Raw genomic sequence first — 20,966 nt, forward strand, 5'->3', positions numbered from 1 at the left:
GGAGGAAGGTGAATCAAGAGATGGGTGTGTGGGAGCGAGGGGGGAGTGTTGACATGGCATCATCGGACTGTGAAAGAGTTTCATTCCCTGTTTCGACATTCTTTCCACGCCGACAACGATACAAATTACACAGGAAAGATGGAAAAATGAAAAAAAATGTGTGTGCTGCAAGAGCAAACCTTTTTAAAGATGGACTCCCTGGGATGAGAGGGGAAGGAGGAGGGAGATGGGGGATGATGTGGAGGGAGTAGCTGCGGGAGAAAAGCCGATGCTTGATGTGGAAGTGGAAGCCTGCAGATACAGGAAAGACCCTCCCCTCTCCGCTTCCCTCTTCATTTATCCTCCCTACTGTCGGTCTGAGGCAGCGGAGGAGAAACCGCATCCATTTCATCACGCCCGGCCTCACACAAACCCTCAGTGTCGTGTTTTGCGCGGCCTCGCCTCCCTCTGCCAGAACGCCGCTCAAGTGTTGATGAATTGCCGCCAACTGCCTCATTTTTCACCAGCGCAGCCTCGTCGTCAAACACATACGCACTGACACAAACCCCCCCCCCCCCCCCCCCCCGTGCACTCCTCAGCGATAACAAGAACAATCGCTGAGCCCCAGGAATGAGAGATGGGAAGACAGAGGGGAAGGTAAACCGGGTGGGTGAATAAGTGGGTGGGGTCTGGGGAAGAGGACAGATGGAGAAAACAAACGGCAGCAAACATTGCTTCATTTAGCTTTTTGACAGACGGGCAGATACAGTTTGCCAATGACAAAATCACTGTGCGCCGAAGAATACGAGCTCCTCGGTTTCATTTCAGTTGAATAAAGTTAAAACAAATGTTCAGTTCAATGGCTATACTCACGGATACTTGGTAGTAAACCTCAAGGAGTCGTGCTGAGACTCGGGTTTAAAAACGGTGCAAAGCAAGAGTATTAAAATACATTTTTAAAATCCCTTTTAGCTGCTCATAGGCAGTGGAAACCGTGTCTCCGTTTCCCAGCAGCACCACGTCACGACGACGCCGTCATTTCCTGCAGCCTTGACGGTCACCACCGCGAGGCAGCTGCGTCGCAGGGGTTGAGTCGCGCCGAGATCGATACGTCATACTGCCGTGTTCAGACAGAAAAATGTCTGAACACGGCAGTATGAAAAAGTATTGCGTCAGAAAAGCTGTATGGAAATAGTACATTTGATAAAAACTGCCTTAATAACGGAAAAAAAAGGTTCTAACACTCAGTCGAGGTCACACCCTAATTATGCCTAACTTTAAGCCTCAATATAATTTCAAGCCCTGTACAAATGTACATAGGGAAATTAGCTATATAGACTCAACCCATTGTTTGTACCAGGCTGTAAACATGTTTATTCCTGCTGTTAAGTTAGGCATTTTAACATGGGGGGGGTCTATAAACTGTAGTTTCTGTCACTTATTGGTCGGCTTTGTCTCTCAGCACCGAGGGTTGCCACTTTAATACATTTTCTATTTTTGTGACATTTCCAAAGACCACTTAAAATTGGCTTGACAGTGACATCACTACAGCAGGAGAAGGGTCTGTATGACTCAACGCTGTAGGAGGACACATGGCTGAGTTAATCAATACAGTGTTCACTTTGTCTGCGCTCCCATCATGCATTGACCTTTTCCTCATGACTCTTTCTTTTTTATCCTGCTGGCAGATGATGTCAGTGAGGGCCAGTCATGCTCGGCCCGGAGCTTTACGTACTGATGAACCGCTCTTACAATGTATTGAGTGGAAGAATCTTAATTGTATGTTTAAGTAAAATATGGATTATTATATCGCACCGACATGATTTACTTCAGCCATTTTGCTCCTGTCTTCCCAAAAACAACAATTTCAGAGCCAATGATCTCCAGAGTGCGTTTATTTTCAACTGAGAAATTCTATAAATTTGAGAGAAACAAGCTGTAATATTGACAAAAAAGTTGTTAAACATGGCGGCAGTGGAGAAATTGGCATTTAGAAAAAGAGGTGTAGTTATGGACTAACTGCTTCTGCTCACTGTACTGACAGACAAAGCATGCATGTCATGTAGCCACTCACCGTTACCTACCTCAACTTTGTCACAGAGTATAAAGAATAAAGAATCCAGGACAAAGAGGGTCCCTCGTTACATGACAACCCCCGTCTATAACCAAAGCAGCTGACAAAAACGACACAACAGTGACATCCATTCATAAAACACAAGGTGTGAAGCAGCAATGAAACGCTTTGATGTGTCAGTTACTCGTTAAATATGTCATCTTGTCACCTCCAATCGTGATAGAAAGTGGAGTCGCGCCACTGTGATGCACTTTGTGTGACGAGGCTCAGAAGAGGAAGGGGGTGACTGGAGGGGTCAGTGGGGAGCTTGAAACAGCTGATCAGTTGTTGTACTGTAAATACCTGATGGTCTCCCCCAATACAGTATATTCTATAGAGGTGTATTTGATGGAAACGCAACATTTAAACACACAGGCAACATGAACATGTTGATTTAATTTGATCGTAGGCAGCGGTTGCATGTTTGTCTTACTGTCTTATTTACAGTAATATTTGCAGTGCATATATCCTCAACAAGACTCCTTTCATGTTAAGAATGGCATTTTTTTTTTTGCAGCCATTGTTTGTCAAATTTAAAGGGTCAGTCCACTGATTTTAAACATGGCGGTCGAGGTGTAAGGACAGTTGTATAATGTGTCCTGTGGCTCTGGGAGAGCCGTCAGGGTTTTCTTAAGTTAGGCTTGAGAAATCCTGTGTTCTAAACTAGAGGCACGGAGAGAAAGGATGAGGATATTTTAGAGGAGAGGAAAGTCTTAACGTTTCGGTTGAGTTCTCTTTTGAGAGCTGGTTAACGTCGGCCATTGGTGGCCGGTGGGCAGCGCGGTCCTGCGTGTCTAAACAACAGAGCTAACCAATTATACAGAGGTTGCATTGAGTGATATCATGATGCGTTCTAGCTCTATTCAGTGATTATGAGTATTGGGTGAAGGTAAACTATCACATTATCATGTTCGAATGTAAAAAAAAATTGTTTTTGGAAAGAAACTTGAGGCGGATCATCAGGGATTACTAATAAATTATGCAAACGGTAATAAAGGAGTGAATGTTGAAGTACGTGATATTTATTGTTTTCTTTTTGTTTGGAACCGTGACCGTGAACGAATTGGGTTTCGAGAGTTTTGGATTTTCATTGTTATCGGTATCTACTAGTAAATTTATGGTACTGTGACATCAGTAGTCCCTCCCAATAACTTCCATACCGACATACAGTTGTTGTGTTCAATGTCACGTCGCTCTGGCAAGAACCTTAGTCGCAGTTGCAACACAATGATGATGTAAATGTAAATGCGTTTTGGAGGAAGGTTAACTTGAGGCACTTTGTGCAAGGTGAAATCAGACCAGAAGCACTGTGTGTGTTTTCTGTGTTTCTGTTCACTCTAAAACTGACAAAACGTGTCTCCGGCGACGGTTTATCTTCACCTTTTTTTTTTTTTTTTTTTTTTTTTTTTTTTTGTCCGCAGCGCCTCGTTCTGTTGTGGCGTCCTGACACGTGTGATTGATAGATGACCGGCCCGACGCCGCCCGGCACTTGAGTTATAACGACAGGTGAGCTGCTGCAGTACCAGACAAGCGGCCTTGTTTATCTCCAAAGGAAGCCCAGGCACAAAGCGCACCCCATTTAAACCATCAAACTCGTGTGTGTGTGTGTGTGTGTGTGTGTGTGTGTGTGTGTGTGTGTGTGTGTGTGTGTGTGTGTGTGTGTGTGTGTGTGTGTGTGTGTGTGTGTGTGTGTGTGTGTGTGTGTGTGTGTGTGTGTGCGTGCGTCCCGCTGCACGCGAGCTGAAACAGGTGTCTTTCCATCCACAAACTTGAACTTCTTGTATGCCCTCGCTGTAAACCAGAAAATCAATGGGGCCTTTTTTCTTTTTTTTCTTCCTGCGAGGCTTCTAAAGATAAATCGATCGAGGCCGATCTATTGTAATAAGGACGCGTCATCCTTGGACGAGGCACAGGAGATGCTGCGAACATCGGTTATTAGATTTTTCGACAAGAAGAGAGTCTCGGCATTCGGGGCCAGGGCTTTTGTTTTCATTGAGCGGCCGTTGTGTGAAGTCCAGCCCTGCTTAGTAACTCCGTCGGCGCTGCCAGCGGGCCACTGCGCTCCGGCTCGCGAGGCGCTTCAGTCAGCAGCGATGCTCGGCTTCGTCGGGAGTGGGATTAACGCTCTCAGAAGCCCTTTCCCCACCAGTGTTTAGCCATTAATGAAATTCCCACCAGCTCCTTTTGTGTAACGTTTAACTGTGTGTGAAAGCTTGGCCAGATGTGAATAGTATCCATGATCAGACTGTTAAATTCATAGGAACTGAATGTATGTACGGTGTAACAAAAGGCGCACAGTCCGTGTGTCGAGTCTTAATCACTTTAGTTCATTTATTGCTCGACTAACCTGCCGGGGGGCAAAAGTGTGATGCCAGGCCCCCCCCCCCCCCCCCCCCCCCCCCCACAACCCCACCCCCTTTTTCAGCAACCCCGACATCAGAAAATAGTCCAATATCATCGTAATTCAAAGTGTTTCCCCCAGAACTCTGTGAGAATGTGGAGGGTGAACCTCTGACCCGCTGTGGGGTTCTGGGGGTAGAAAATATTGTACATTTTAAAGTTAAATGCTTCAATCTGGTGCAATCTGGAGCAACATTAAGAGGCTAGATCTATGAAGTACTCTGTGCTCTTGTTCTAGCAGTGGTTGTATATAACCAAGTACATTTACACTACTCAAGTATTGTACTTAAATACAATTTTGAAGGTACTTCTACTTGAATATTTTCATTTCTTGCTGCTTTATATTTGTAGTGCGCTACATCTCAGAGGGAAACGTACTTCACTACATTTATCAGATTCTTGATACAAAATATAAATCAACGAATGAACCATGATGTATTAGTTAGAAGGATATAATTAAGTATAAAGTAGTTAAAGTAGTTTCACTTTTAACAGCTGCAACAATAAAGTGATGCATCAATAATAAGTAACATTTTGAAAAGCAGGACATTTACTTTTACTTCAATAAAAGATCTGAGTACTTCTTCCACCATTGTGCTCTAGTAAACAATGTAATCATAAACATATTACATATTGGTTGTCTAAATATGAATGGTGATGACGCGGCAAAAAAAAGGTCACATCCACAAAGCATGATTAATGCGACGGCCTCCATGTGTCGAGAGAGAGAGAGAGAGAGAGAGAGAGAGAGAGAGAGAGAGGAGAGAGAGAGAGAGAGAGAGAGAGAGAGAGAGAGAGAGAGAGAGAGAGAGAGAGAGAGAGAGAGAGAGAGAGAGAGAGAGAGAGAGAGAGAGAGAGAGAGAGAGAGAGAGAGAGAGAGAGAGAGAATATTCCAATGATGAAATATTACGTTTCCCAAACAAAGTCACAATTCCCTCAAACCAGTTGCTGCACAATGAACCTGGGGGTTCTGGGGTATCCAGGGCAGTTGGCCTCTTTGCCTTATTGGTAGTCCAGCCCTGAAGATCCTCCACAGCTACAGGCAGTGTTGTGGTTAAATCTGGTGTAATTGGTTCCCACCTTCGTTATGATTTTGGTTACCTCCTGGCCTTTTCCTCAAGACCCATTTAAACTTCAAACTATATTTCCACCATTAGATATATGATGTGTGTAATACACATTGATGTGTGTAATACACATTAAGGTCCCACGGAACTGTCAGCAAGGGTTTTTGTTGATACAGTATCCTGGAAAATCTTCCATCCTCCGTCAAACTGCTTTCAAAACTGGAGTCAGACACCGTGATCCATTAGGATGGCTCAGGATTCTTCAAAGCCCCGTTTCTGCTTTTTGTTCCATGAAAGATAATCGGCTTCTCTTTTAAACTCCCAGGGTCATTCACATCAATGTTGTCCTGAGATCTCCGAAAAAAAATAATAAGTGGAAAGACGATTTGTTCAACTCCGTACGCGTATGTTTGTGTAGGTGTGTACTTGTGCAAATTGATCAGAGCTGGCAGATGCTGCTGAATACTAATAATCCTACAGAGAGCGTTAGATAGACATCTGCCCAGAGCACTTCAGAGCGCCTTAACACGGTGAACTGAGCCGAGCATCGCTCACTGAATAAAGCTCTGTTTGTCTATTCATCTGCTTTTCTACTCTTGTTTTTCTTTGCTCAACTGGTCGAGTAGACGAGTGCTAAAATCACTGGTCTGCACTGTGTCATTTTAGCTAACATCCACCAGATGTACAGTAGTTGTAAACACATTCATTTGCATTGTTTTATAACATTTATAACAATTCTCTGTGCATAATATTACCTTATTTAGTAGTATTATAGTACTATTGGATTATAAACATTGCATGGAATGAAATGGATCACTTTTGGATTTATGACAGCATCATTCAGTTCAATTCAACTTTATTTGTATAGCCCAATATCACACATTTTCCTAAGTGGGCTATGCAAAGCTATGTTGACTAGCCTACTGCTTCAAAACATCGCAACTAGTCAAACACGTCTGTTAGGAAACCTGCAGCTGTCTGTCTTTGTGTCTGTCTAGCATCTAGATGCGTTTCTAATCCAGATCAACAAGTTGTTGAAAAGCAGTCCTCAATAATTTGACTGAAACGTAGCTTGACCATGTCATGATTTGCTACGGAAAACTGCAGATGAATATTTAATATCCGTGAATTTGCATTATAAGCACTACTGCTGACCATCGCTGTAACGACTTAAAACAGTGACCAGACGGTCCAGCAGTTCAACCTAGTTCTGGGGATTTGAATGTTAGCAACCTGAGGGGAGTTTACATCCCAAAAAATACATAACGGTTATTTCATAGGCTTATTCCAGTATTCTTATGCAAAAAACGAAAAACCTATTGTGTAGGGGAGTAAAACGTATCACAAAAGAGATAGATAATTGATGGCATAATGAATATATATTTGGAATCTGGTTCAGAAGTGGTGCATTGTAACCTCAGTTGCTTTCCTTTTTTTTTTGTTACCTATCTTAACTCATCTGTCCGTCAAATGCATTTACATTACATTACAGTCATTTAGCAGATGCTCTTATCCAAAGCGACTGACAATTCAGTATCTATCTACACACCGTAGACGCAGCTACGGGAACAATTCTGGGGTTAAGTGTCTCGCTCAAGGACACATTGACATGAGACTAGTGGAGCAGGAGCCGGGGATCGAACCGCCGACCCTCTGATTGAAAGGCGGCCACGCTCTCCGCTTAACCACGGTCACCAAAGATGCAAAAGCATCCAAAGACACGCCCACGCACTTCATTGCGCTCTTCCTACTGCACGTGAAGTGCACACGCTTATGGCCACGAACACTCATGATAACCCCTGAGCAAATAATGAATGCAGCTCACAGCAGAGGTTCAAGCCCTGGAATAATCCCATGCTGATCTGCAGCATCAGCCTCTCATCTCACCACCTCCATCAGCAGCTCCAGTGTCGTTATTCCCCTCACACACACACGCACACACACACACACACACACACACACACACACACACACACACACGTGTGTGTGCTCACTCGCTCACCTTTCACGCTCTGTATGTATGCATGCGCTCACGGGTATGTGTGTGTTTTTTCTTCTTTTTTTTTTTTTTTTGTGTGCAATATGCTGCTCACTCATTACTGGAGGAAAACCAGCAACTCCTACTCACAAAGACCTCCCCTCACTCACTCGCACGATTACTCACCGCACAGAACCAGAAGGGCCTCTGGGCTCTTTCACCGCAGCCCCTCCGTAATGCCTCGTCTCCCAGGCCATTCATAAGCATTAATGGGCATGTTGGTGCAGTGTAGATTGACATGAGTGGTGCATGCCTTGTATCGCCTGCGAGTCCCCCCCCCTCCCCCCTCCGATGCTCATTTGCATCAGAGTAATACGGTGGTTCACTACAGGCTGAGGCAGAGGCTGCGATTCGTCGGCGAGAGGAGCTGTGAATCAGTGACGTTGATATTTGACTTCAAACTCAAATGTCACACAAATCTGTTTTATTTTTATTTATTTTTTCTCAGCGCATGCAAACATGTGCTGTGTTCATAAATTCACGAATGACACCCTGGCATAATGTTACATAGTTATAGAGCGTATTACTGCACGCAGTGATAAATCTCGGCTGCTTGGAAGGCAGCGGTGCAGATTGTTAGGTCCACAGATTGTACTGTTCGTTATGTCGACTCTCTTCGCTGACGGGGTTTAACAAAGGGACCCTGCATCTCGTCGCCTCCTCTTCCTCCTCCTCCTCCTCCTCCTCCTCATCCCACCCTTAGTGTCGAGGCTCAGCTGCCTTTGAAAGCCTGCACTTTAATGTCAGGCAGCTTCAAACATCCTTTCTTTCTCTTTCTGATGTTCTAATCCCATCTGCCCATCTCTCATTCTGAACATCTCTTTATTCGTTCTTCGTTTTCCTCTCTTCCTCCACTTTTGGTTTACTCCTTCTGTCATCACACCTCGCTCTTTTTTTTTTTTGGACGCCTCCCTCCCTCCCTCCCTCCCTTTCTCCGTCCCGGCCGTCTTCCTGGCTCTACCTCCCGTCACCTTCTCACTCTGCCTGTCAGACATGGCGGTGAATCGTACCTCACTGACCCAATCAGAATTCAGTATGAGGGGGCATCTTTTCAAAGCAATGTGGCTTTTCATAAGCAGCTGCTTTTGGAGCAGAAACCAGAGACAGACAGACAGACAGACAGACAGACAGACAGACAGACAGACAGACAGACAGACAGACAGACAGACAGACAGACAGACAGACAGACAGACAGACAGACAGACAACAGGGACTCAACTTCTCACTGTTCTGAATTCCTGATGAGTCAGGATGCTGCAGGTGTTGTTTAAAGGGACAGCGCAAGTAAAATGAAACTGGCCGCATCTCAATTTATAGTAGCAGCATTTAAAGCAATCCACCTGATGACGTGTCGTTTATTGGGCGGTATGTGTTAAAAAATGTGTCGTCACAATAGCGGACTGTTCCTTTTCACTTCCAGCGGCTGCAGAGAAGACATTATTAGATAACGCTGACATTAGTTTCTCTTGGGTAAGAAGCCAGTGGGCTTCAGCAGGCAAGCTGGTAATGTCAACGCTGCCAAAAGCACTGCTGCTGCATTTAGTTTGTGAAATATTGTACAACCTCTTAAGGACAGACCTCCCCCACTGTGTAATGTGCGCATTACTACTATTACAGCTACTGGTACTACTGCTGCTTCTGATACTATTACAGCTACCCCAACTATTCCTCTCACAACAACTACTAAATCTACTGCAACTACAGTACAAGTACCTGCTTTAATTACTTTATAAATTGTTGGATAACTAAAATACGTATTGTATAAGCAGATCGTATACATTTGATGTTAAATCTGTTTACCTTCTACAGTGATTTAGTTGTACTTTATTACTCGAGTAAATGTACTTGCATCTACTGCCACCCTTGGTATTACTGCTCCTATAAATGTCTGTCATAAATGTGAGGCAAACGTGTCGGCTCCTATAAAATGTGCTGTGGATGTCATGTTGAATCACGAAGGCACAGGTTCTTAAGAACTCACCCTGTGATCTTGACTTGCGGTCTGTCACCACGCTGCAGATGCTGCTCATAAATGTGAGTATTTCTGTGTTGTTGTTTTTTTTTTTTTTGTTCCTCTCCAGAAGTAGAACAGCAGTTTTTGCGTAGGTAGCGAGCGTCTCCTGGGGGACCGGCTCGAATGACAGGTGTCTCTGTCCCTGTCCCCCTGACGTGTCCTCACCAGTCAGGTCACTGCTAACGTTACGCAGCGTAAGTAGGGGAATTGATGCTGAATCTGAGATATGCTCATGAATTCCATTTCATTAAGGCTTTAATTTGCATGCGTAGTTAGTCCAAAGATGTGACAAATCAAGAGTTTTTGATTTTCTTAGTCTTCATATATTTATGATTTTAACCCAAGAATATGTTTGATGTGGTTTTGGGGGAAAGTCAGACTATACTGCTGTTATAAAAACTGATAAAAAAGAGCTTTGAAAAGGTGCATGTGAATATGAGAGCAAACCAGCCGCCTGCATTTTCATGAGATTCTGTTTCATCAGACTGCTCTCAGATGAGGCAATGAAAGAATATGGTGCGCAGAAGGAACTCACTGTGAGTTAGGTTAGCTCAATGTATTTGATTAGTTGACGGTTGAATAAAAAATAAAAAAAAATGGTGAACTTTGACGAAAGAGGAAAGGTTTTGGAATTTGTACGAAATGAAAAACCGTTGAGGCCAGACCCTGGGGTGTGTTGTATGGATCCACCAACTCAGACACACAAATGCAGAGATGCACACAAACACATTTTCAATACACATACGTTTTATTTAAACCCCAGGTAAAAAAAAAAAAAAAAAAAAAAAAAGCAGCCTGGTTGCACTTTGAACCTCAGCGTGAATCCTATCGAGATGCCACTTTAATATTCTGATGTGCAGCAGAGCCACGGTTCGGTTTGCACATATATTATGCATGTTCCATAGTAATTCTGTTTGTATGGAATTCACACGAGGAGTAAGAACACAAAAATAATAATGCATTATCTGAATAGATGGATCGTATCATAGATCGTACTGTATTATATTTTACAGACAGACATTTATCGCCTTTACTTGAACAGTAAAAAAACTAAAGATTATCAAATTTCAAGGTATGTTTTTTGGTATTTTCTTTCCCCTTTTTAGTTGTAATGCTGTGAATCCAGGAAACCTCATCTGCGTCAGTAGAAACAGCTTTGCACCTTCGGTCTGCTGACAATGTCTGAATAAGATCCTTGGCCTCTCTTTGCACCGCTGAATCCACACACACACACACACACACACACACACACACACACACACACACACACACACACACACACACAAAGGGACACAGACCTAAGGGCCATAAAAGCTAGCCTTCGCATGGCACATCAGGGCCCCTTTCCCCTCTCTCTCACACACACAGTGACACCATCCACCGTGATTCATCTCTCTGGCAGTATGAAGTGTAAAGGAGATTATTACCAGTGAAGGGCTCAGCCCCCCTGAAGATCTACTGCTCTCCCGTCTGCCCTGCAGAGGAAATGGGAAAATATTGCTAATGTTTACAGCCGTGTGTGTGTGTGTGTGTGTGTGTGTGTGTGTGTGTGTGTGTGTGTGTGTGTGTGTGTGTGTGTGTGTGTGTGTGTGTGTGTGTGTGTGTGTGTGTGTGTGTGTGTGTGTGTGTGTGTGGGTTCATGTTATGTGCACTAGTAACGCCTGAAGCCTGACCAGCATGGCTAAGCAGTTCCCAGGCTTGTTTACCGTCTAGAAATGTGCTGACTTCAGGGGTTTTTTTTTGTGTGTGCAAATGTTTCTGTATGCATGCGTTTGCAGAAGTAGCTGTGTGTGTTTATGTGACCGTGGGTGTGTCATCATGTGTAAATTTAGTTTTGCACATCAATAAATCCAGAAGCCAGCTGTTGTTGAGGCCTGTACAGTATGTCGCACCGGGTTTCTTCGTGTTCGTCGGCCTCACATTTGCTATTCAGACCGCAGTAGGACTGAGGCCCGTTTTGAAATGGCCAAACAAAGAGTAGCCTAATGATTTTGTCATGATCAGTAACTGTGCTAAGTGAGAGGGAGGGGGGGGGGGGGACGGACGACTAATATGCTAATCTAAATGAAAGCCTATTTGCACATATCATGCAAATGATCCTGTAGGTCACTCTCATTATTTCGTAATGAGTTCGTATGGAAGGCGCATCTAAATCAAGACCGCACCAAGTTCATCAATTAGCATAAAGATTTAGCAGAAGTCCTCGGTACGGAGCAGTTGCTATGGCTGTAGCTGATGCATGCAGGTGGTGCAAGGCGGTATGTGCAGAACGCCTCTTTCTGAGCACTTTATGCCACAGAAGGATTTGCATAAATTCTTACAAATGAGATCGTGACCTGCGTTGGTTTTAGTGTGGAAATCTTATTGATTTTTTATAAAAATTGACATCCTCATATTAGCACCATTTAGTGAGATTTGAGCTTCAGAATCAGCTTTATTGGCCGTGTATGCGTGTTTGAATATACAAATTGTGTAATTTGAAAATACCATTGTTTAAAAGCTTTCTAAAATAAGTAACCACACATTAAAATGAAGAAATGATCCATCCATTGTCTGTAGCTGCTTGTCTTCAGAGGGTTGAAGGGGGGGGGGGGGGGGCTGGAGCCAAACCCCCAGGCAGCTGACATTGAGCGAGAGGCGGGGCACGTCCTGGAGGGGTCGACTGTCAATCACAGGGCCGGCGCAGAGAAACGGACGACCGTTGACGCTAGGTGAAGACGCTAGTGGCTTTATGAGGCGGAGCTTTGAGCGCAAACATCGGCAAGATAATATGCTCATAATGACAATCTTTACGTGTTGTTTAGCAAGTATAATGTTTATCACTGTCACCATCGTAGTTTCATTTTATTTTATTGTGTAATTAGCACTAGACACAAAGTACTGCTGAGGCCGATGTCATTGGTTTTGTAGTACTTCAAGGTATAAACTACATTACACACAAAAGGAAAAGTCAGAGAATCACTGATATTATCACACTTCCTACTCCTGTAATTATGTTCAGTTTGTGATGAAATATCACGTCTGCTTCGATGATCTGCAACGCATCCGCTTCCTAAATCTGAAACCCTATTTGATCTCAGTTCATGTTGACGTTTTAATATTTTTTTGGTATTACAGAACCAGGTTTCCTAAGTGCTATTAGGAAAAGCTAAGTGCTGCTCAAACTGCATGATGATGTTTTAAATTTCCCAGGCCATGTATTAATGGGTGTATATTGACTGCCAAGACGATTCATTTTGAATTTGATCGACGCGCAGATCGTTCATCAGATTCTTTGCTCCATGATAACAAGTGAGAGACGTTTTATATATTGTGGCTTTTCCATCTCGAGTACCGGTAGATTCTTAACATGGATACAGGCATGACAGCACAAGTGCAGATTGAAGAATCAAACAGTCATAGTTAGGATTTCTTAAGTTAGGATAGGAGCTCTGAGATAGGAAAGGACACAGCCAAGAGTATAGGAATTGCTTATTTAATAGGAAGATTGAATTCTTTGAAACAAGCAGTTTGGACATTTCTTTCCTGTAATGAGGCCCCAGGACAATATTCCCAGCATGCATCTTTCAAGTCACCTCTCAAGTGTTGCCATGTGAATATTGCAATAATTAATTCTATACTCTAATAAGTACACCAAAGAAAAAAAAAAAAGCTACGCTGAGGATGCTGTGTCTCATGTGAGTCTCCCGCTGTAGATCAAGCCTCGGCTGTATTCTATGGAAGTAGTCATGAGGGGGTGTGGCTGGACAGCAGAACAACAAGCCTGGTTTTTGGTCTCTATGATCCCCGATTCATGACAACTGCGTGGGGGGCTTCAAGTTATGCATAATTAAGGGTGTGGCTGCTTTGAGTGACAGGTGGGTGCGGTCTCAGAGGCTAGCTGACTGTGAGGTGTCACCTCGGCTAATTCGAGCCGCTAATCTTGACTTCTCTGCCACATTTGGGGTTTTGCTGCCTGGTATGGCTTGCTGAGCGGTTAATGTACACATTTCATCCTGCTGGCCAATGTGCCAGCGTTGCATGATGGTCTGGATGACCTCCGTCACCTGGACTGCTGAAGGTCCGAGGTCAACCCTTTCTTCACCTTCTCTGCTTCCACAAGCCTCCAGGACCGCTTAATGAAAGTTAGCTCTAATCCTCCAAGTGTCTGAAACTCTCTTGGAAATGTTTAACAGCATCTTTTAATATTGTATGTTTCAATTTAAAGTTATTTTTATTAAGCACAATTTAATTCAAATGCAATTCAAAGTACATTTCTGGGGAAATAAAACATTAAAACAATAAAAGGAGAATACAACATAAGCACCGGGGACAAATGAAATAAATATACAAGATAAATAATGCTTAATTGTACTTTATGAGAACAATAAAAGGGTTGCTTTATTGCAAATGGACTTCGACATGAGACAAGCTGAAATGCATACTGTACATACAATCTGGCCTATTGTCTAAATCTTAAACTCAAACTCTGCATATAGAGGATCAAACAGGATGCTCTTAAATCATTTAAGCTGGTAAAATTGCTTTCTTGGTGAAAATGTGAGACATCGGGTAGTTTGTAAATATCGTTCAAGCTCCTCTAAGCTCGATGCTAAATGCTCTCATCGGTTTTTGTAGAAAGAAGATCGGTAACTTGAGCCCTGAAAGATCTGCTGGGTTCATAAACTCAGAGCGTGTCTGATGTGTGGTGCGGGGGGGGGGGGCATTTAGAGCGTTGGACATTGAATTGAATAGTTTATAAGGATAACTCTAAATTAGCTGCGGTCCATGAGTGGTTTTAGTTGTAAAATCAATTAAGAGGGAAATGTAGTAATCCAACCCATTCTAATCAGGCATTATGAGTTTTCAGTGTCAAACTAGGCACAAGAAATATTTCCTAGCAGTGATGCTATTAGGGTGAGATCTTACATTTTCAATTACTGTATTTCCTGTCTTTGCAACCACAACCAGAGAGATGCAACAGCAGTTAAATAGAGAGTCTATGGGATTCTTCCCATTAGGGAACAGTGAAGCAAAACGTTGGATGTTGTCGGCATAAGCATGAACTGATGCGATACAAAGGGGTCAGTGCACACAAAGTAGTGCCGGGAAACTCTAGTGTTACATTGAATTATTGTACAAGTGAATAAACCATAGCAGAGCTGCAGATTGAAGATGATATAATTAGGGGGATTTATGCATTAAAGGGACAGTGTGTAGCATTTAGAGGGGGATTAATTGGCAGCAATGGAATACAATATTCATAACTATGTCTTAATCGGTGTATGATCTCCTGAAGCTAAGAATCGGAGTGTTTTTGTACACACACACACACACACACACACACACACACACACACACACACACACACACAGACTTTATCAATACATCTGTTCAACAAGAACGGTACAAGTAAACGAAAGTGAAACCTAAATCAATCTTACACACTGGGCCTTTAAGGAGAGCTCTACCTGGACCTGTAACCCCAACATTAATATTTTGGGTATTTTCGATGTCCACCTCCTTCCTCCATTAAGAAACAAGAGGCCTGCCTTTTTTGAGGAATGGTACAATATGGCTTGACACTGAGCTCATGGTGTGACAGGAGAGACAGAAACGAGACTAATGACTGAATGTGAACACGGCCCGCCGTCGGCTGAATCTCTTGGGCCCGAAACATTCACACACACATATATGCGTTTGTAAATACGTAATCCTTGAATATATTTCTATAAATTGAAATGGTCCCCGTTTATAATTCTAGTTGCATCCCTGCAGTACCGCATCATGTATCATCATGTCTTAAATCTAATTAGAAAAGATGCGTAATGGCCTGTTGGAGAAGCACTCCACAACTCTAATTGCCTGAGTCATAAGCCATCAATCCCCACTGTGAACTTTATTGCTTCCAAAACTCGTTGTTTGTCTTTTATTAACAATAAGCTTATAATAGCAACACATGCCATGTCAAAATGTGTCGTAGGAAGCAGTGGGGATACTCTACTATTTTACAATTTTACTATAAATACTGATCATTTGAAGGGAGAGTAGATTGGACTGCAGGGAAATAGAAATAGAAATTGGAATGGGTCACATCACATTATTTGTTCTGCACATTTAAAAGCAATGATTTGCAACAAATTATTTCAACGGTTACAACGTATTGAGTTGAAAAGTAAAACATCAATACATGTAGTTTCATATTGAATATAGATTCATATTTCACATATTTTTCCACTTTTGTTCTTTCTCCTCCTGCATTCTGTCAGATCAGCTGCAGATCAGCTGCGGTGTCTTTTATTCTTTGACGACAGGAATTGTTTGGGGGGGAAACCACAACAAAGGAACAATTCACCTCATAAAGTATTAATCACCTCTGACAGAAGTTAGTGCATGTTTTTAAAAGATGCTATTTGCTTGATTGTTTACAGAAAACACTTGTGGTGACGAAGGCCTTAAAGGATAATTCTTCCTTTTTTATAGTTCTGGTTATTCTTCTTGCACAGTCATTCCTGATCCAGAAGCCGAGGGTTGATGGATCCATCACTGCTTTGGGTGCTGATGCTTGCGGCCCAAGACTTGCTGTCAGAATACAAGGCGCCGTCCTGTTTATACAACCCGCTCTACCTCCAGGCTCGTCGTATGTCAACGCTCGGTCAGTTGCTCTCGGCATCGGATAGGAAGGCACCAAGGAGCCCTTTAGTGTTTTAATGCAACAATCTTTATACCAATTCCAACGTAAATCCATCCACATCATCGTTAGACAGTCAATGATGACATAGTGTAAAGAGTGAGAAAGACCCCGTAGGGATGATGTCGAGGTACAGTAAACTGGAAATGTCTTTTTAATCCCGGCATTGAACGATCGTCGTCCTACAAGGCAACCCAAAACGCCGCTTATTGACTTTTTTTTTTTTTTTCTACAAAGCTTTAGCAAACCATCGGTTCTGCACATGAAATCCCACCAGCAGAACTAATAATAGCTCTCCACAATCACCAGCCCCGACGTGGTGTGTCCACATCTAATAACTGATATTAGATATGGACACCTTACGCCCTGCACAGGAGGACACAGCGGGGGCCCTCGTCTCCTCTCCTCTAAAACTGACCCTGAGTCAGCCTCATGTAATGTCCGCTCTCTCGCCATTACAGCTCTATTATGCTGTCCTCTTATTGCCCATTCAGCACCTTGAACGGCGCTGTGGCCGCCGGTAACGTGGTAATAGCTCGCCATCTCATTCTCCATCTGGCTCTTTTTTAAAAAAAAAAATATTTATCCGTCTTTCTCACGAAATTCCTGATTCTAGTTCCCCCCCCCCCCCCCCCCCGTTGCTCTCCTCCAGTTTACTCGCTGTTCCTGATTGCTTCGGTCGGTAATGCGCTGACTATATCCTGGGTGGCTATTTAGAGCAAATTGCTTTGTGTTGTGTTGCTGTAGGGCCCAAACTAACTGGACTGGGGAGGCAGGCCGGGGGCCTCCACAGTTTGTGGGAAAATAATGAGGGAGGCTGCTAATGGGCCTTGCTGTTCGGCTTCAGTTTTTACTACTACAGCGGCATGATGGTATGCTGTGTCCAGTGCTGCGTTGATGAAGCCCCTTGGTGTAAACTCAACTCTTGAGTTCAAATACATCTTCTGTACCGTCAGATCCGTATGCTTTCCCGTTAACGGATCAAGGCCCGTATTTATCAAACGCCTCAGCGGAGGAAAAAAAAAAAACCTCCTAGCTGGCCAAAGATGCTCAGAGTGAGGCATGTCTCGACCAGGACTAAGAGCATTTGATCACATACATTTAAACACCTCCTATCTCTGCTGGTATGTGAGGAGTTTCCTGGAGATGGTGTTCTATGAGAGGAGAACTCATGCTCCCCTTGCAAGAAGCCTTTGTCCTCACAAATGTTGCACTTTATTGGAACGGGGATGATTCTGTCGGAGCCAACAGAACTATAAATCAAAAGTATAGTCATAAATCAAACTTTGATCACGCTTACGCACGCCATAAAGAGAACGTGCACGGCGAGGGTCCTCAGTGACAGCAGATTTTAATGTCCCCCTGGCTGGTAATTAAGGATATTGCACTTAATTACAACAGGTAAAATATTTTTATAGGGTCTTATATCCTGTTTTTTTTTTTTTTTTTTTTAATCATTTCAAATTCTAGCAGAGCTATAATATTTGAGAGAAGAGAGTGCATTGTAACAATATCTGGTCATATTGGACATTATAAATACAGGCTAGAAGTCTTCACAGGTCCAAACCTGTGTGCCCAAACCCCCAACAAAGAGCAGGAAATGTACCTGGAACCAAACCTGACATGTCTATTATTTGAAAGCTAGACCCAGCTAGACTTAATCAGTCCTGTCGGATCCTCTCAGGTATTCAACGTAATGTTAAATGGACCTGGGACCTGCTTTAATAGAACAAGACCCGACCTGGAACCCGATTGACCCGATGGATCCGAACCTGTACGGGTCCCAGGTTGTGTCTCAGGTCCTAGGGTTCGGGGTGAACCTGTGAAGACCTCTAATACAGACCTAGGCTTTGTTTTGTGTGTCTCTGAATGCTAAATAAATGCCATTTCAGGTGCATTGTGGTTGTTCTGTGTCTTTGAATACTGCAGACAGTATTACATGTTTCCTCTTCTCACGTTTCAGGCTGCAAGAGATGCAACGAACGAGATCTCAAGAACTCTGAAGAACAGCAAGTACAGAAGACCTGTGTGTGTGTGTGTGTGTGTGTGTGTGTGTGTGTGTGTGTGTGTGTGTGTGTGTGTGTGTGTGTGTGTGTGTGTGTGGGTGTGTGTGTGTGTGTGGGTGTGTGTGTGTGTGTGTGTGTGTGGGTGGGTGGGTGGGTGGGTGGGTGGGTGGGTGGGTGGGTGGGTGGGTGTTTTAGTCTGGGCCAATATTAAAACAACAAGACAGATTAACTCTATCTTTTTATGCACTTGCCCCACATTCAAAGTGGATGTGGGTCGGACCGGTCCTTTTTATACACTGTTCTCATTACATTTTTGGGTCACTCAGGTTTTTACACTGGGAGCCTCATAAATAAATCATAAATGTCCCTGGTACGCTTCAGAGTGCTGGTCATCTGTGAATATCTCTTGGTTGTGTGAATTGTGCTTCATCTTAAATTATACAGTGAGCTGTATGGGAAAGGCAAACAATATAACACACACACACACACACACACACACAGTCCCAGGCCATATTGCGTCTAATGTGTCGTCACTCTCATTAAGTGAGTCAGACTTGCAGACAGCGCCGATGTGCCAGCCGGTCCCAGGGAGGCGAGCGGAAAAAGAAGGGCAGAGGGGAAGAGGGGCTGACTCTGCAGGGATGGTGTCCAGGAATAGAAGTGGTCAGATGGGGCCAGCGCTGATCAGCAGGAGGGGGTCAAGGATCAGCTGGTAGAAACTGCAGACTGGCCCCCGGACGTCAGAGGGATGTACAAGAGCGTAGGACACTCGGCAAATACTTTAGATACGGTACAGTGTGGACAGAGTGATTGTTTGGTAACGATACAAAATAGAGACTAGGAATACTCTCATCAGGCATTTTTGCTTTAATTGACAGTTGTACTTAATGTCCGACCATTCACAAGAACATACAACGCTAATGAATAAGCAGTGTTAACATGACAGGATTCTACCTCACTGGTCTGGCAGCTTCTTCCTCCTCTGCTGTTCTCTGTTTGCGCCACAGTTTCACCATCTGTAATCCTTCCACCTTCTCCTCCACCTCGCCTTTCACTCTCTGACTCTCGGAGGCCCTGAGCAGTTGAAACTTCGGTGGACATCTTTGCTTTCTTCTGTGTTTTTTTTAGAGCCTGAAGACTCTGACAGGTCAGAGGAGGGCAGCGATGCTGCTGCCCTCCTCTGACAGCTCTGCCTCTGTTCTATCAACTCTGTATCCTCCCTTCTCTCGCCCTTCTTTTAAAAAAAACGGGCGTATTTTGGTTCATCATCAACTCTGACCTGCTTTTATCTTCTTGTTACGATGTTCTTAGCTTTATAATTGTTGTTTCTTTTCCCCCAGGTTTCGTTTTGGTGTTGCGAAAAGTTGATTTTCCAATATTGTGTTTTACAAGTAGTGTCGTATAGCCACACCTCCTACCTCCACAGCGCTGTGTCGGCGCTAAAGAAAGGTCTGTCTCTACACATTATCATTCGGGTAAAGGGGGAATAAATGCTCTGGCTTGTCTGTAGTTCTTGAAACCGATCAAAATGCCAGGATGCAGATACCAACAGGCTACATCTGGTGAGTCAGAATGATTCTGCATTGTTGAAGATTGATACTCAGCTAGTCTAACCCTTAAGTAAACCGACGTTTTAGGCATGGCTGCTTCGTTACATATTGGACATGAAGACGTACTAAAAATATAGCAAAAGAAGAGGCAGAACAAAATAAAGTGTTTTCTCAAGGGAAAGAAAGAGAGAGAAGCAAGAAAGAGAACATGATGGAGAAACTGTAGAAGGCGCTGGACCGTTGCCGTCTTTATCTCTGGGAGCAGTGACATCTCCCCTCTGTATCAGCCCTGAACATCACGAGAAAAGAACGTCTGAAAGCACGGAACAAGAATCAAAGAAATGCTTAAGAAATCCATCAGTTAAACTCTTGAAGCTCTGACCAGGTCAAATGAGAAGATGCTCCACAGTGCGGCTGCCCTTGAGACATTTCTCCGAGCAGATCTGCCGCAAAGCCAGAGGACGGCGAGGGAAACGGGTGAGGGCCACGGCGGTCTGTGAAGAGAAGAGTCGACGAGCTCCGGAGATGGACAGAGAGACATTATGCAGCTGGATGACGAATTTCTTTAGCTCTTTGAAGAGAGCCAACAAGAATGTGGAGAACTTCAAGATATACAGAAGGTACGCTGTAATTAATCTCTCAATTCTCTTTCTTTGTGAATTAGCTCGTTGCTTCAAGGATTTCTGCATCAGTTTGTGATTTATTTATTTTTTTACATTATACACAGAGGCAAAAGCTGAATATATACACTGCCTGGCCAAAAAAAAAAAGTCGCCACCTGGATCATCATGCCTAGTGCCGTACTGTACAAGCCTGTGGGGGCAGTGCTATGATCTGGGGTTGCTGCAGTTGGTCAGGTCTAGGTTCAGCAACAGTTTGTGCTCAAAGAATGAGGTCAGCTGACTACCTGAATATACCGAATGACCAGGTTATTCCATCAATGGATTTTTTCTTCCTGATGGCACGGGCATATTCCAAGATGACAATGCCAGGATTCATCGGGCTCAAATTGTGAAAGAGTGGTTCGGGGAGTATGAGACATCATGTTCACACATGGATTGGCCAACCACAGAGTCCAGACCTTAACCCCATTGAGGATCTTTGGGATGTGCTGGAGAAGGCTTTGACT

At 43.6% G+C, this 20,966-nt stretch overlaps 1 protein-coding gene across 1 annotated transcript in view; it reads left to right on the forward strand.

Annotated features, from left to right (window-relative positions):
• LOC137890550 (endonuclease V-like) overlaps positions 1–18,333 on the forward strand; it is a 50,015-nt gene extending 31,682 nt beyond the window's left edge. The window contains 1 exon segment of the mRNA XM_068734679.1: positions 18,245–18,333. The gene's annotated coding sequence lies outside the window, so the exon portion shown is untranslated.
• The last annotated feature ends 2,633 nt before the right edge of the window (positions 18,334–20,966 follow it).

Source organism: Cebidichthys violaceus, unplaced genomic scaffold (assembly GCF_023349555.1).
Source record: "Cebidichthys violaceus isolate CVI_PGR_0920_01 unplaced genomic scaffold, fCebVio1.0.p SCAF_66, whole genome shotgun sequence".
NCBI lineage: Eukaryota > Metazoa > Chordata > Actinopteri > Perciformes > Stichaeidae > Cebidichthys > Cebidichthys violaceus.